General features: G+C 42.5%; 2 long non-coding RNA genes across 4 annotated transcripts; one reads left to right on the plus strand and one right to left on the minus strand.

Annotated features, from left to right (window-relative positions):
- Positions 1-2,934: 2,934 nt before the first annotated feature.
- Positions 2,935-11,228, plus strand: Gm30102. 3 transcript variants are annotated; one of them, XR_868091.1, is made up of 4 exons: positions 2,935-3,188; positions 3,265-3,548; positions 9,862-10,009; positions 10,443-11,228. It is a non-coding gene; the product is annotated as a predicted gene, 30102 (long non-coding RNA). The 3 variants fall into 3 exon arrangements; XR_376614.2 differs by having other exon boundaries at positions 9,862-11,228; XR_376615.2 differs by having other exon boundaries at positions 3,265-3,541; positions 9,862-11,228.
- Positions 7,705-13,523, minus strand: Gm40239. The gene is made up of 2 exons (XR_868089.1): positions 13,452-13,523; positions 7,705-8,769 (listed from the first exon to the last, which is right to left on the minus strand). It is a non-coding gene; the product is annotated as a predicted gene, 40239 (long non-coding RNA).
- Between the last annotated feature and the right edge of the window lie 2,959 nt (positions 13,524-16,482).

A 16,482-nucleotide genomic window follows, 5' to 3' on the forward strand; every position in this document is an offset into this window, starting at 1 on the left:
CTTACCAAAATTTTCCTCTTTCCTTTTGGCTATTCCCCAAAAGAAAATGGGTTCCTTTCCCTTTCTTTTTCTTCTTCTTGTTCTTTATCTTTTTTCTTTTTTCCTCCCTCTCCCTCTACTCCTCCCCTTTCTCTTCCCCCTATCCCTCCCTCTCCCATAAACAGCTTTGCCAATAACTAATTTTTAAACCATCAAAAGAAGATCTAGAGACCAGCAACCGCATGGTGGTTCATAACCATCTGTAATGGGATCTGACGCCCTCTTCTGGTGTGTCTAAAGACAGCTACAGTGTACTCATATAAATGAATTAAATAAATCTTTTTCTCTTTCTTTTTTTCTTTCTTTCAAGAAGAGCTAAAGAGATAATTCAATGGATAAAGGAATATGCTACCAAAACTAACACCCTGAGTTCAAATCCAGGGTCCTGCATGGTAGAAAGAGAGAGCCAGCTCTGGTGCATGCACACATGCACACACGCACTCCCCCCCACATACCCACCCCCCATCCCCCCACAGACACATACACACAGAGACACACACACTCAATAATAATATAAATAAATCTAAAAAATGTTAACAGCAATAATAAAGACATTGAAAGAGAATAGTTGTGGCAGCCTGTAGTTCCTAGTAATTCTGAGACAAAAAGATTGTTTTGAGTTTGAGGCAAATCTGGGCTACACTCCAGGCCAGCCTGAACCATGCAGCGAGACCCTGTCTCCAAAAACCCAGGCCAAATCAACAATAAATTGACTCTTTCAGAGAAAAGTGAATCAGTTTAAATAAAGTTCAGATGTAGAGGGCCTGGCATTTTAGGTCTCTGAGGTCAATCACCATCAGTAGAAACAAGATAAATGCCCTTAGCAAGAAACATGTATATTTAATTTACATAGGTTGTAATTTATAACTTAGAATTACCTCAAATAACTACATAGGGTGATAGGATGGTCCTTGTTAATTTCAGCTTTGGGAATTCTGACAATACACAGAATACTGGCTATAAATGTTTTCAACTTGATCATGGGAAAAAAAATAACAGTTTGGGGTAGAGTTGGAAAGAAAGCTGGAGGACAAGGTAAAGTAAGTGGTATACACTGAGCAACAGGGTTTCTCTGTGTATCCCTGGCTGTCCTAGAACTCACTCAGAGGTCTGCCTGCCTCTGCCTTTGGAGTGCTGGGATTAAAGGTGTGTGTGTGTGTGTGTGTGAGTGTGTGTGTGTGTGTGTGTGTGTGTTTATTTTTGTTTTTGTTTTGTTCATTTCTAAACTGGAGTCGTATGCAGCCCTAGCTGGTCTGGAACTTGCCACAAAGCTGGGTCTGACCTTGAACTCCTGATCCTCCTGTTATTTTATTTTTTTTCCTTCCTGAATGCTAGAGTACAGATTTGCTGAGACTTTGGTCAACTTTCTCCCTTCACCCCACTACAGGATACTAAAGTAATTGATTCCGAAAGAATAGTCTTTCTGAATCTGGAATTACAAGCGTGCCCTACCTGTGATCTCAGCACCTGAAAGGTGGAGGCAGGAAGACTGTTGTAAGTCTGAGACCAGCCGAGCTTATATCAGACCCTGTCAAAAATAAAAATAAAACAAAATGAAAGAAAGAGAGAGCACGTGAGGGAGGGAGGGAAACAGAGGAGGGGAGAGGAAGAGAGGGAGGGGAAAAGGGAGGGAGGAAGGTAGGTGCAGAGAGAGGGAGGGAGTTAGGGGTATGAATTGGGGTGGGTGAATTATGAAGATTCTGTAAACTTTCACAAATTAAATGACACTGAAGCTGTCATCTTCATCTGTTGAAGAATAGAGTTCTAAAAACTTGTCTGAAAAGTTAACGAGACACTCTCTGTCTCTGCAATTGTTGCTTCTGGACTATACAAAATGAAGAACAAGGGAAATGCAAAATGTCCACTCCCTCATCCACCTGCCCTAGGCTCTGTTGTGGGAACAAAGATGCTTCATATAGGCAGTCCCATGTACCAGCGATTCTGGGAGAAACATGAACCTCAGAAGAGACTGTGTCTTGGTCTTGTTGGAAAGCCCTTTGTTACATAGACATCTTACATGAGTGTCAAAATAAATAGTATGAGTGGGTTTAGACAACAGTTTTTTTTTTTTTTAATTTGGCTTTCCATCAGTTTGATTTGCTTGATAAACTAATTATTAGCAACTAGTTCACTAACTAGTTCACTCAGAAGTCAACACAAGAGAAATATGGCAGAGATTGCAGGGCTCTTTAGGTCCTTGGCTTCTATTTCATTTTATTCTTATTTTTAATTAATAATTAATTAAAATAATTCATTAATTTAGGGTTTTCAAGACCGGGTTTCTGTGTGGTCCTGGCTGTCCTGGAACTTACTGAGTAGACAAGACTGGCCTCAAATTCGGAGAGACCCACCTGCCTCTGCCTCTCAAGTGCTGGAATTAAATGCACGCACAAGCACAAATGGATCTTGGCCTTTTTTTTTTTTTTTTTTTTTTAGAGGTTTATTGTGAGAGAGAGAGAGAGAAGAAGAAAAGGAGTGGCAGGGAGCGTGGAAGGGGAAAGAAGAAAAAGAGCCTTCATTTTTAAAATAAATAATACATACATTTTAAAAAGCTGGGTACAGTGGCACTTGTTTTTAATCTCAGCACTGGATGAGGAAGGCAGCGGGGAGAATCTCTGTGAGTTTGAGGCCATTATGGTCTACATAGCAAAGCCCCCATCTAAACAAGCAAACCTAATTAAAAATCTTTTTATTTTTATTATTATTATCATGATTATGTGAGTGTATGGGGTGGGGGAGAGGACAACCTTGGGAAGCAGCTCTTTCCTTCTGCCTTGTTTTTGAGTCAGGGTTTCTCTTGCTTCTGCCATGGTGCATATTCTAAGGCAGTTGACACTCATGGGTTTCTCCCGTCTCACCATAGGAATGCTGGAATTATAAATAGGTGCCAGTGTGTCAGGCTTTTTAAGGGATCTAGCTAGATTGTTAGGTTTGCCCAACCTTCTTGCCAGCCATAGGTTTTTATCTTGTTGAGTGGATGAATTCAGTTTGAGCAGAAGTTTACGTAACAAAGGTGTAGAAGCAAAACTAAGCACAGCTAAGCAAAGCAAGAACTTCAAAGACTGCGTGGAGTAGACTGCCTCAAAGTGGAGAGCAGCACGCGATGCTGTATTGTGGCTTTTAAGGAAGTCTGCATGAATATTTATGAGGTGAGTGGCATATTCATGAGTAAGGTGACTCCTCTTCTGTCTAAAATATAGTGGGCCAGATCTTCTTTTCTTTTAGGTGCTTCCTCCTATAATCGCCACACAAGATGAGGGATGCAAATGATATTACAAGGGAGTGAGGCCTTTTGAGGCTGCAGACCCTTTGTTACCGCACACGTGTGGGAGGATGCCCTGGAGAGTTTCTTTCTGCTCCGGTGGGAACAGCCTCACTACAGCTTCAAGACATTCAACCACAAAGGAACCGCGGCGGATACAGCTACCAAGATGCAACGGTGGTTTTCCTTGGTTACCTAACGTCTAGCACCTTGCCAGGAGCTGGGGGCGGTCCACTCCCGGTAAGAGGTGAGGCTGCAGGTGCCAGTTAGAGGCTGCCAAGACCGCTTTGTTTTTTCCCTAAGCCCTGTCCTTCCTCTTGTGGCTTTGCTCTCTCATCACCAACTGCAAGCCCCTTTATTTCTCATCCCCAGAGTTCCTATCACTGTTTTAAACCTAACATTCATTTTTAACTCGCATATTTTACTCTACCAAACCAGAACATGTCTCTTGGTAGCTTTAAAATATTCTTTTTTAAAACTAAATTATTTTATTTATTTACATTCCAAATGTTGCCCCCCCTCCTTGTCCCCCTCTCCCCCGAGTTCCTCATCTCCTCTACCCTCCCCTTTTCTTCTGATAAGGTGCTCCCCATCCACCTACCCACCCTCACCTCACCCCACCAGCATCCCCCTTCCCTGGGGTATCAAGTTCCTACAGGATTAAGTGCATCCTTTCCCACTGAGGCCAGACAAGGCAATCCTCTGCTGTATATGTGTCTGGGGCCACGGACCAGCCCATGTATGCTCTTTGGTTGGTGACTTAGTCTCTGGGAGTTCTGAGGGGTCTGGGTAAGTTGATACTGTTGTTCTTCCTATGGGATTGCAATCCCCTTCAGCTCTTTCAGTCCTTCCCCTAACTCTTAAATAGGGGTCTCGACCTCAGTTCAATAGCTGGCTGTCAGTATCTGCATCTGTCTCAGTCAGCTGCTGGTAGAGCCTCTCATTAAAATATTCTTTTTAAAACTCCGATGGTGAAATCTGTTTTAAAGAAGACAGCAGGCCAGTCCCACAGCACACCCTGCTGGCTGCAGCTCTTATATACTTCGGAAGTTCTGCATACTCTTTTTGGCCCATTAATTTAGCTATTTTTGCCAGTGGACTGGTTTAAGAATTTTAGTTTTTAAGATTTGTTGGCGACTGAGAATTTTTTTTTAAAAAGTGCATGAAATAGAATTAAATTGTAAAGCCCTCCCCAACTGAAAATGTGTGCGTACACATGTGCATGTGCGTATGTGTGCTTAAACCTGGAAATCTTGCCTCAGAACTGCACAGAATTAAGAATCTATTTTAAAGTCAAACCAATGGACCAGTGGGCTGCTCAGGCAGCTTGCCACAAAGACTGATTAGTTGAGTTCTATCCCTGGGACCCACATGATGGGAAGAAAGAACAGACTCCCACAAGCTGTCTTCTGGTTTTCACACTGGTGCTGTGGTACACACACACACACACACACACACACACACACACACGAATGAAGGAATAAATATAATTTAAAAATTTAGTAAAAAATTAAAACATGAGAATAGAGACTAGAGAAGATGACTCAATGGTTAGGAGCACTTGTAAAGCTGTGAGGATTGGAGTTGGCATCTCAGCATCCACACACCAAACCAGGCATTCCACGCATTCTTATAGACCCAACTCTGAAAACCTGGAGACAGGAGAGTTCATGAGGTTTGCTGGCTTCCAGTCTAACCAGGGAAATACAAACCACAGGCTCAGGGAGAGACACTGGCTTAAAGGGACAGACAGAAAATAATACCGGATACCTGATGCCCTTCTGAAGTTGGAGTTACAGGCAGCTGTGAGCTGTCCAGCAAGGGTGCTGGGAAACTGAACTCTGGTCCTTTGCACAATCAGCAAGCTCTCTTAACCATAGAGTCATCTCTTCAGCCTCATGGAAAACCGTTAAAATGTGGTCAGGACATTTAAAGTGTCAAAAATGGAAGTGACTGACCAGGAATGGTGGTGAATGCTTTAAATCCTAGCACTCAGGAGACAGAGGCAGGTAAACTCTGTGAGTTTGAAGGTAGCCTGGTCTACATAGAGAATTTCATATCAACCAGGGTTACACAGTGAGACCCTGTCTCAACAGAACAAAGCAAAGCAGAAAAAAAACCCGTGTTTAATGATTTGCTCATTTACTTATTTTTAGGAGAGGGTCTTACGTAGCCTAGGCTAGCCTCCAACTGGCTATATAGATAAGGATGGCCTTGAGCTCTGTGTCCCCCTGCCCTGTCCCCTTTCTCCCAGGTGCTAGGATTACAGGCTTGTGCTACCATGACCAGTTCCATTACATAGTTTATGAGCAAGCTCATTTTATGAGATGTTCTGTACAAAACTTTGATGTACTACACAATGCTTTAGTGCACTTGTAAAGTTCTCTTGTCTAACCTGTACTTACATACCACAATGGTTACTTGGTACATACATATATTGCTATTAAATAATGAGTAGGCATTTCCCCAGAGGGAGATGGGTAGCAGCTTCATCCTTACTCACCAAGAAACTATCAGAGTTCCTGTGGGATCAAAGTAAAATTTTATAAGAATATAATACATAAAGAGGAGAAAGCCCATGGTGGCTAAGAGGGCCCTGGCACCATACGTGTCAAACTAATACCTTCTGGTTGGCCTTGGTGGTACACTCTTTTAATCCCAGCACTCTGGGGCAAAGATAGGTGGATCTCTATGGCTTTGAGGCCAGCCTGCTCCACATTGTGAGTTCTGGGTTAGACAGGGCTACATAGTGTCAAGTCCAAAGTGGCCCTCCAAAGAATATCAGTACTGGTGACAATGTCCTAAACAGAAAGATTTAGGTTAGGTAACAGAAGGATTTCTATTGATAGATATTATGTAAATAGAGGCCTAAGGGCAGTTTCTGTTTTCCAGGAATATCTCTTAATTCCATCAACTACCTCAGGCTAGGATTCTGAACAGCCTGTGTCATCTTGAAGGCCCCTACTCTGTTGACTTTTAAAGAAAATTGGATTGCTTTCCCCCTTTCCCTCTACTCCACATAACCTAGAGAGAGAGAGAGAGAGAGAGAGAGAGAGAGAGAGAGAGAGAGAGAGAGAGAGAGAGAGAGAAAGAGACTCCAAAACCAACCAACCAACCAACCAACCAACCCAAACAAAAAACCTCATCAATATCTTTTGAGAATCAAAATATAAAAAGAGAATGCATACTAACATTGGGAGCAGTAAAAGCCATACCAAAGGGTCAGGCCAGTTTGATGAGATTGAAAATAATGAGGTCAGTTTGTGAGAGATCCTTTGGCACATGATAGAGAAAATAGGCATTTATTTTTAACCTACAAGGTCCACCACCGTAACAGCTTCACAGACAGTCCCAAAATCGCACAGGCACTGCTGATGGCTGTGAACTTCCTACATTGTTAAGTAAAATAGATGTTAACAAGCTGCTGATTTTTTTTCAGTATTTAACACTAGTAATTCAGCTAGTCGTTTTCTCATATACATCGTGTTGCTTGCATGCAACTGAACTGTGGTGGTGATTGCAAAGCAGATAGGTTCCCTTCTGGTCTGCACACAAGCAGAGTTGAAATTTGTTTGCTACATTAACAAAGTAAGGATGTTTTTACAGGTTGGGAAATAAATAAATATGGCTATTTATAGATAAAATTAAGTAATAAACACACACAGATACCTTTTCAACAAAAGATGTCAGGAGAAACCAAGTGTGGCAGTGCACACTTGTATCCCAATATCCCGGTTAGTGTTTGTTTTGTCAACTTGACACAAGCTAAGCCATCTGGGAAGAAGACCCTCAATTTAGGAATTGCCACCATCAGACTGACCTATAGGCAAGCATGTGGGTCTTTTTTTTTTTTTTTTGATTAATGATTGATGTCTAAGGACTCAGTCCACTGTGAGTAGTGCCAACCCTACTAGTTAGTGATCCTGGGTTGTGCAAAAATATCACTGGAGTTAATGGTTGTAAGTGGCCATGTGGGGAACTAACTTCAAGTCCTCTGGAAGAACATAAAGTATTCTTAACTGCAGAGTCATCTCTCCAGCCCCTATATTTGTGTGTTTTGATAACTTCTCTTGTAATGAAATAATCTTAGTGGACATCTTCCCCTTTCTCTCTCTCTTAATTTTTGGTGATTGTTTATGCAACAGAAAATAATATGCTCTATCTATCTTTACTTTTTCATTTCAGATAGTAAGATACCACTTTCCAATATAAATATTACTTTTAATTATTTAATTTTTGTGGAATATTGTATAGAAATACACAATGTATCTTGGTCATTTCCATCCCTCAATGCCTCCCCACAGTTTTCCCTGCTCCCCAACATATTTTTAATTTACCACCCAATTTTGTGTCTTTGTTAGTGTTCTGTTGCTGTGAAGAGACACCATGAACAAGACAACATATAGAAGAAAGCATTTAATTGGGAGCCTGCTTACAATCTCAGAGGGTTATTTTGTTATCAAGGCAGGGTGCAGGGAGCACAGTGGCAGACTTGGCACTGTAGAAGTAGCTGAGAGCTTTAAATCTTGATCCACAGGCAGCAGACAGAGACAGGGGAGAGGGAGAGAATAGAATGATGTGAGCTTTTGAAACTTCAAATGCAACCCCTGATGATGCACCCTCTCCAACAGGGCCACACTTTCTAGCCCTTCTCAGTTGCACTAACTGGTTACCAAACATTCCAACATATGACCCTATAGGGCCCACCCTCATTCAAGCCACCACATCATCTTACATGCTTTCTACCTTCTCTTCCTCAAAAATCCCCCAAGCCTCAGAATGATGGGGTTTGATACAGACGTTCCATCTATGACTGAATCCCCACAGATGCTCATTCTCAGTTGCAAGTGCATGAACGACTACCCCATGCAATAAAATGCTTCTCTGACCAAGGTTGAGAGTAGCACAGATCTCTGAATAAAAACACAAGTGTTTAGACAGGAGTCTTTCTCTTTTTTACCTTTTATTCATTGTTATAAACCTAACTCTGCAGTGCAGCTAGACTTGGAGAGGAATAGGAAGATGCGAACGCCAAAGAACTGCAGTCAGAGCTCCGAGATTATGGAATATTTCAAGCAGATAGAAGGTGTTGGGGGGAGGCTCCTCTCCTGAGCTGCAGAAAGTGTGGTCTGATGCTTAAGGTGTACAGGAATCAGGTACGTTAGATGTGGTCAGGGTTCTACATAGTTAGTGTGGTGATCTTGATGGAAGCATCAATTCTCTCCTTACCTTTACATGGGTTCTGAGGCTCAAATCCAGGTGGTCAGGCTTGTTTAGCACGTACTTTTAGCCTCTGAGCCATCTTGATGAGCCAACTTTTCTGTTTCACTTAGAAACAAGAATTTTTGCTAGCCAGATGTGGTGTAGCATAAGCCTTTAATCTCAGCATTTGGGAGGCACAGGCAGAGGCCAGCCTGGTCTACATATGGAGTTATAGGATAGCCAGGGGTCCATTGAGAGACCCTTCCCTGCAACAAACAAACAAACAATGAATGAATGAATTTGGGGAACAGAGAAATGACTTAGTAGGTAAAAGGCACTTGCCAAGCCATCTGACCTGAGTTTGTGACCTAGACCTGCATGGTGGAAGGAGACAACTGACTCCTTTAAGTTGTCCTGTGATGCATGTCATGACATACAAGCACACCCCAAGGCATAATCAATCAATCAATCAATCAATCAAGCAATCAATCAATCAACGACTTTATTTTCTCTAAGTAAATAATGATCTGTGTCCACTTACCATAGAAGGAAAACTAGTAGAGTCATTTTACCTAGGGTAAACATCAGAATGAAGTAGTTGTTTTCTAGAAGTACTTAGTCCCCGAAGAAATCACTGTAGAAAACAGTGATTGTTTTCTGTGATTTACAGAATTGTTTTCCTGAAAGAGCATTATAACCTTTGCATGACTTTGGCCATAAGACAATCCTGGCACACCTTGAATATCTTGCATGATTGGGTATTCCAAACAGTGCACAGAAAGGACTGAAGTTGCAGGGATGTGATGTTTTTCTTCATGTAGCACATAGAATAGACCAGTGGCTCTGCTATGAGGAACTTATTTTACGCAATAAACAATTTTTGTATAATGATCAGTAAATATGCTTTGACATGGCAGTTTGAAGTCAGTCCATCAGAGGCAGGACCTCCACGATGCCTGCAAGGTCATATTTCATCCTGGAGTGATTTTCTTTCTTGGATTACTCCACATGACTCTACTACGAACAACTTACATGGATTCTCTTTTACTCTGCTAGCTTAGTATTTCTGGCCAAGTTCCATTGTTCTGTGCCTTTTCAAGATTGCATGGCTAGTATGCTACTTTGCTTCTCAGCAGGTAAAAGCAGTCTCTTCAAAGAGAATCCTTCTATTTTGTTCTGACTGTTTCCCAAGTGAGACAGGAAGATTAGACAGAAGGGCTTCTATTCTTCCTGACACAGCCACAGATGTTTGATAAAAGTGGGAGGGGTGCTTGCTCATTAGGTACCAGTAGACACAAGAATAAGCAATAGTGTTGCTGTCTCTCTCTTCCTAATTGTTCATCCTATTCCTAACACAGTTCCTCCTCAGGACAAAGGTGAGCAGAAGCTCTGCTGGGCCTCCTCCTGACCCACAGGACTGCTATTGGCATCTTCAGTTGTGTGTTCAGAAAACAAACAAACAAACAAACAAACACCCCTCCCCCAAGGAGTTACCTACAGTCTCAGGTATTGTCATCAATCTTGGGAGGTTTCCTATCTTTCCCCAGACAAAGAGACTAACATCTGGACTCTTTTCCTCATCTCTCGGGGGATGGTCACAGCAGAAGAACTTTTTGAAATCCTCTGACCTTGGAGTATGAGGGTCCATACCCAAAACCTGGTATTTGGTTTTCATAAGGCCACTGTGAGCTTGATGGTCTTTGGGCTCACTGATAGAGCTCAGGCAACTTAAATGTCATTCCTTGGTTTATCTATGGCACTTCAAGAGTCATGGCAAGTATTTGCTATATTTTAATGAACCTTTCCATCCTTGGCAAAGGTAGTGATGTCCTCCCCGTCACCAATGCCTTGTTTGGTTTTTGTTTTTCCCCTTCTAGGCTTGTCTCAGACTCACGTTGTAAAGAATGACCTTATATTTCAGATGCTTTTGTCTCTGCAGGTGTGTGACATCATCCTGATTTATGCCATACTAAGAATTGAACCTAGGGCTTTGTGCATGCCTGGCAAGCACTGTACTAGTTGAGCTATACTTTTCTAAACTCCTGAGTTTGTCCTTAGCCTACATTGGAACAGGAGGACTATGCTGAAGGAAGCAGCTCTATCACTGGGAAGAATCTGAACTAATGAAGCAAAGGGTGAGACCAGGACAATGAAGACCCCCACACAGAGTGCACATCTAGCCTTACTGGGACCCATTCAACACTGCAGCTGAATTGGGTATTAAGTAATCACTTATTTAACAAGAGTTTCAAATATTGTAGTTAAGCAGACAAAGGTTGGGACAGAAATCAACAGAAAAGAGTACATGTGCCAGCAGACTTCCTTGCTAGTCATAAGCAGGAAATGCAACAGAAAGCACGTTTGTCAACGGCACAGGTGTATTTACTGTCCACGTGTGCTGGACCGGCCAACTGCTATGATCTATGTGTAGCTCTTGGGATTGGTACAGTATCTGCAGAGTGCATAATTTAAACACAAAGCTTCTTGACTTCATTTAGACTGCTCTGTAGCAGGCAAAGCCCTTGAAATAAGACTTCCTTCTACGTTGGGTTCTAAGTTTCAGTCCTGGCATCTGATTTTTATCAGTTTTGTATAGACTTTATGTTTCATATTTTAATCTCAAATCTAGCATTGTATAAAGTTTGGACAATTTATCCTGAAGCTTTGTATCTGGCTGTACCTGTATAAACTGCTACAGATAAAAATAAAGCACGCACAACCTGTATCTATCATGTAGATGCATGGAAAGATGAGCTTTGCACACAATGGGTTTGGAGGTGACTGAGAACAATGAAAATAACTACATTAGCCATGGTTGTAAAGGGTTTTGGTGTTGTTATTTATTTTAAAAACCATTTTGTGAAAGTTTTCTGAAACGTGGTAGTGAAAAGCAGTTGGTATTAAAAGAGAAAGAAAGAAAGAAAGGAAGAAAGAAGGAAAAGAAAGGAAAGAATGAAACCAAGCAAGCAAGCAAGCAAGCAAGCAAGCAAGAGCTGGGCAGTGGTGGTGGTGGTGGTGGTGCACATTTTACATTCCAGCATTCAGGAGGCAGAGGTGGGCGGGGGTTGGGAGGTGTCTCTGAGTTCAGGGTCAGCTTAGCCTACAAAGTGAATTCAAGGACAGCTAGGGCTATTATACAGAAAAACCCTGTCTCAAAAAACTAAAACAAACAACCAAACCACCCCCCCAAGCCCCCCCCCCCCCAAGACAATCCCTCGCAAAGAAAAAAAATTTAAGGATACATTTTAAAATTATTTTTTCCTTGTATGGTTGTGTGTCTGCATGTGTGTATGCCACATGCAAAAGCCATAGGATGGCGTCAGTGCCTCTGGAGCTGAAATCATAGGTAATTGTGAGCTACCTGGTGTGAGAATTTGGAAGCAAACTCAGGTTCTAGAAAAGCATCATGCGTGCTTAAATTTATTTAAAGAAGGACCAGTAAGCTAGTTCAGTGGGTCAAGATGTTTGCCACCAAGCCCCATAATCTGCGTCAATCCCTGTGATCCACGAGGTAGGAGAGTACTGACTTCCATATTTGGGCCTCTGACCTTGGAGTGTGTAGCAATACTCTATGGCAAATGTGCTACACAATACATTTTAAAAATAGAAATGACATGTGTATAAGGCAGAGATGTTAATTAGCCTTCTCCATTTGTTCCTACAGACCAAAGTGAACAATCAAGGGCTTTCAGCAAAAGTTTCTTTCAAGTCTCTAAGAAGTTGCCTAGGCAACCATTATCATCATAATCCACAAGATAAAGGCACTCACTATCTACAAAGCTAACGGGAGAATTTCAATGTGTTCCCCAGCGGAGTAGCCTCCAAAATTAGTAATTTTTAAGTTAACAAAGAGTAGATGGAGCCATAGGAATTATTTAGGTTTTCCACTTGATAATAAATACAGTAAGAAAATATGCTGAAAAATAAACATTTCCATTCAGGAAGAGCTAATTGTTGGATTCTGTAAGATCCAATAATGGCAGGGCAGTGGAGGTGCACACCTTTTATCCCAGACCTTGAGAAGCAGAGGCCAAAGACTCTCTGAGTTCCAGATTAGCCTGGTCTACAGGGTGAGTGTCAGGATAGCCAGGGTTACACAGAGAAACCCTGTCTCACTGCTCCCCCAAAGGATACAATAATGGCCTGATCTTGTTAAAACTCTGGAGGAGTCATAAACAATATCTACCTCCTCTTTCTATGGTGCCAATGACCACTTGAGGTAAGTGAATGAAAAAATAGATCAGTAAAAAGGACAGGACACGACTGCTCCTAGGTATGGCGGGGGAGAAGCTTTGTTGTGGATAAAAGGGAGAGCGCAGTCAGAGGCTGGGACATCTGGGAGAGTCCATAGTGGACTTGACCCTGAGCCATGTGAGGAGAGGGGAAAGGAGAGAGGGTGGAGGGGAGAGGGCAAACAGGTGCTACAGCCTGAAGGCCTAAAAGACTGGGGTAACCAACATGAACGGATTATATGAGGAAGAGCAACCCAATCTCTTGGGCTGAAGAGTTCAAGGGCGGGGTAGGGAGTGTCGGGGAGGGGGGAAAGAAGAGGAGGGGGTTTGCCAGCCAGGAAGGCCCAGTAAGAGGTATGGACTGAGAAGTGAAGGGAGAAACAGGCAGCCAGACTCTGCTTTGATACGTTCGTTAAGTAGGTATCTCAGCCATTTGTACCAGAATTGAAGCCTAGCAGTAAGGCTCCACCAACGTCCAGCCTGGGGAACCAATGAACTTGTTTAAAAGGCTTATTTATAGAGCCTGGGAGACATTAAAGCAGCCGCACTGGAATGTCTGCATTCAACATGGATGATGACTCCCCCAGGGCCGTGTAAATGGAGACCCTTCCCTATTTCTACCCTGCCTAAGTGCTACAGCCCCTCCCTAATCCCTCAACCACGTACACAATTCAGATTTGCATTTAACTGGTTGGGAGGGGTGACGAAATACTCACTTGAGGGCTGAGTTTCTCTCCCCACTCCTTCCTTCTTTGAGGGAATGTCAGCTGTTAACAAGTCCAGCTGTGATGATCTTTTGGGAGCAGTTCCTCCCAAACTCCTGAAGATGGCAGCAGTGCACTGAAGAAAAACGCTTAAGTGCTCATGAATCCAATGTAGGATATGTTTAATAATTATGCTATGCCTGCTAGCTAGCCATAATAAGGAATGTAATAGAACCTCTAAAAACAGGAAAATATTTGTGAGATGCTATGGAAGACTTTAATGGCTGTTGGGTGAGAGAATAAAAAACAGCAGGACCTTTGCTTTCTGCACTCGGGTCTCCTCCAATGATTATCAGATACTCAGATCCAGGACTGAGCCAGGCTCTGCAAACCTGGACTATTCAGATGGCTATAGGTAGTGACACTTCATTGGAGAAATCACAGACAAAGGACTTTAAGAATCAGGCTCCATATGAACCTTGGGGATGTTCACTAAAGGAAAGTTTTGATTGTGTCTTTGTAGTTGCAAAAGGCCAAAAAGCCATCTCTATGTGGATAGAATCTGGAATGTATTATATAAAAGGTAGTTGTGTTGTTTGCCAGAAGGAAATTTAAAGACACTCTGTTCCTGTGATGTTTCTTCTGTACTGGGAAATGGATTCCAGGCCTTGCATTTGTTAAGCAAGCACTATGCCACTTGGCTATACCAATAGCTCCTCCTTCATTTTATATTTGAGAAAGGTGTTATTGCATAGCCCTGGCTGGCCCGGAACTCACTGTGTAGACTAGACTGGCTTCAAATTCAGAGCTCTATCTGCATCTACCTCCCCTCAAGTGATAGGATTGAAGGCAAGTGTCACTACACACAGCTTCCTAGCTCCCTTTTTGAATACTTTAAATTTGGGGATAAGGATTGAAGCAAGTCACCCAAGCTTGCCTTGACCCTGCTACTTCAGGGTCCTGCATAGGGGGTTACACGTGTTTACCACCATGCCTTAGAGTCAGTCTTTTGAAATGTTTCTAAGAAAAGAGACCTCAAATCAAGTATTGTGGCTTATGTCAGTAAACCCAGCATTCAGGTGAGTGAGGCTGGAAGATTACCACAAGTTCCAGCTTAGCAAGGGTTACGTAGTAAGACCTTCTCTCAAAAAACAAAAGTTACAAAAAGTGCCTCCTTAAACCCTTTTGCTTGTTTGTTTTTTGAGACAGGATTTCTCTATGTACGACTGTCGTGGCACTCTGTAGACCAGACTGGCATCGAAATCCCAAAGATCCTCCTGCCTCTGCCTCTGTGCTGGGACTAAAGGCATGAGCCACCACCACCGCTGCCACTGGCTAACCTTCAAGTCACTAAGATGAAGATGAAAATCAGTCAGTGGATGGCTTAATACTGGCCTCATCCAACACACACTTAGATCTTGCCAATAACTCATCCTCCAGAATGCAATTTGGATATTTAATTGTTTTAAATTCTAAGAGTGTAGTTCAAAGCAATAAAAATAGGCAAGTGACACTCTACCATTGACATACACTTTCAGTCCCTGTCCATTTCTGAAAATTTCTCTCTCTAAAGCTGCACTGACTAGACATTTCTTTTTTTTTTTTGCTATGATGGAAATGTTTTTTCTCATTGCTATTTTGTTATTACTATTATTTTACGTATTCACTTTACATCCCACTCACTGCCCCCTGTCATCCCCTCCCACAGTCTTTCTGCCTATATTCCCTCCTCTTCTCCTCTGAGCAGGTGGGGACCCCTGGGTACGGGGTATCCCCCTACCCTGGCACATCAAGTCTCTATGAGGCTAGGCACATCCTCTTCTACTGAGGCCAGACAAGCCAGCCCAGCTAGAAGAACATATCCCACAGACAGGCCACAGGTTTTGGGTAGCCCCCTCTCCCCTGCATGAAGACCAAGCTGCACATCTGCTACATATTCGAGGGGAGGTTTGAGTTCAGCTGTGCATGCTCTTTGGTTGGCGGTTCAGTCTCTGAGAGCCCTAGGGGTCCAGGTTAGTTGACTTTGTTGATCTTCCATGTGCTTTTGATCTTAGCCATTCTGACCAGTGTAAATGGAATCTCAGAGTTGTTTTGATTTGCATTTCCCTGCTGACTGAGGACTTGGAAAGTTTCTGAAAGTGCTTTTCGACCATTTGAGATTCCTTTGCTGAAAATTCTCTGTTTAGCTCTGTGCCCCCCCCCCCCACTTTTTTCTTTTTGGGTTATTTGGGTTATTGGTGTTTACCTTCTTGAGTTTATTTATTTATTTATTTTGATAAAATTTGGATATTAGCCCTTTGTCAGATGTAAGGTTGGTGAGGACATGGAAATGTTCTTGCATCTTCCTGTCCAACACAGTAACCATTAGTTTCATGTGACAGTGTCTACTTTCTCAGAACTTACATATTAGAACCATGCTGCCCAATACAACGTCATCACCACACAGGTATATTTTAAAACTTTTGACCTTTTAAAGATAATGTATAATGTTTAATGCCTTTAAATTTAATTGCTATTTTTCAGCATCAAGTTTTTGGATACAACTGTCATTTAATATCACAAATATGTGGTCATATTCAGAGATGGAACATATATTTTTTTTATTAGATATTTTCTTTATTTTATCCCCTTTCCGGGTTTTCCCTCTAAAAATCCTTTATCCCCTCCCGCTTCCCTCTGCTCAACAACCCACCCACTCCTGCTTCCTGGCCCTGGCATTCCCCTACACTGGGGCATAGAGCCTTCACATGACCAAAGGCCTCTCCTCCCATTGATGATCGACTAGGCCATTCTCTGCTACATATGCAGCTGGAGCCATAAGTCCCACCATGTGTACTCTTTGGTTAGTGGTTTAGTCGCAGGGAGCTCTGGGGGAACTGGTTAGTTCATATTGTTGTTCCTCCTATAGGGCTACAAACCCCTTCAGCTCCTCTGTCCTTTATCTTGCTCCTCCATTGGGTACCATGTGCTGAGTCTAATGGTTGGCTGGGACCATCCACCTCTGTATTTGTCAGACACTGGTAGAGCCTCTCAGGAGACAGCT

The sequence above is a fragment of the Mus musculus genome, chromosome 4 (assembly GCF_000001635.26).
Source record: "Mus musculus strain C57BL/6J chromosome 4, GRCm38.p6 C57BL/6J".
NCBI classification, from domain to species: domain Eukaryota; kingdom Metazoa; phylum Chordata; class Mammalia; order Rodentia; family Muridae; genus Mus; species Mus musculus.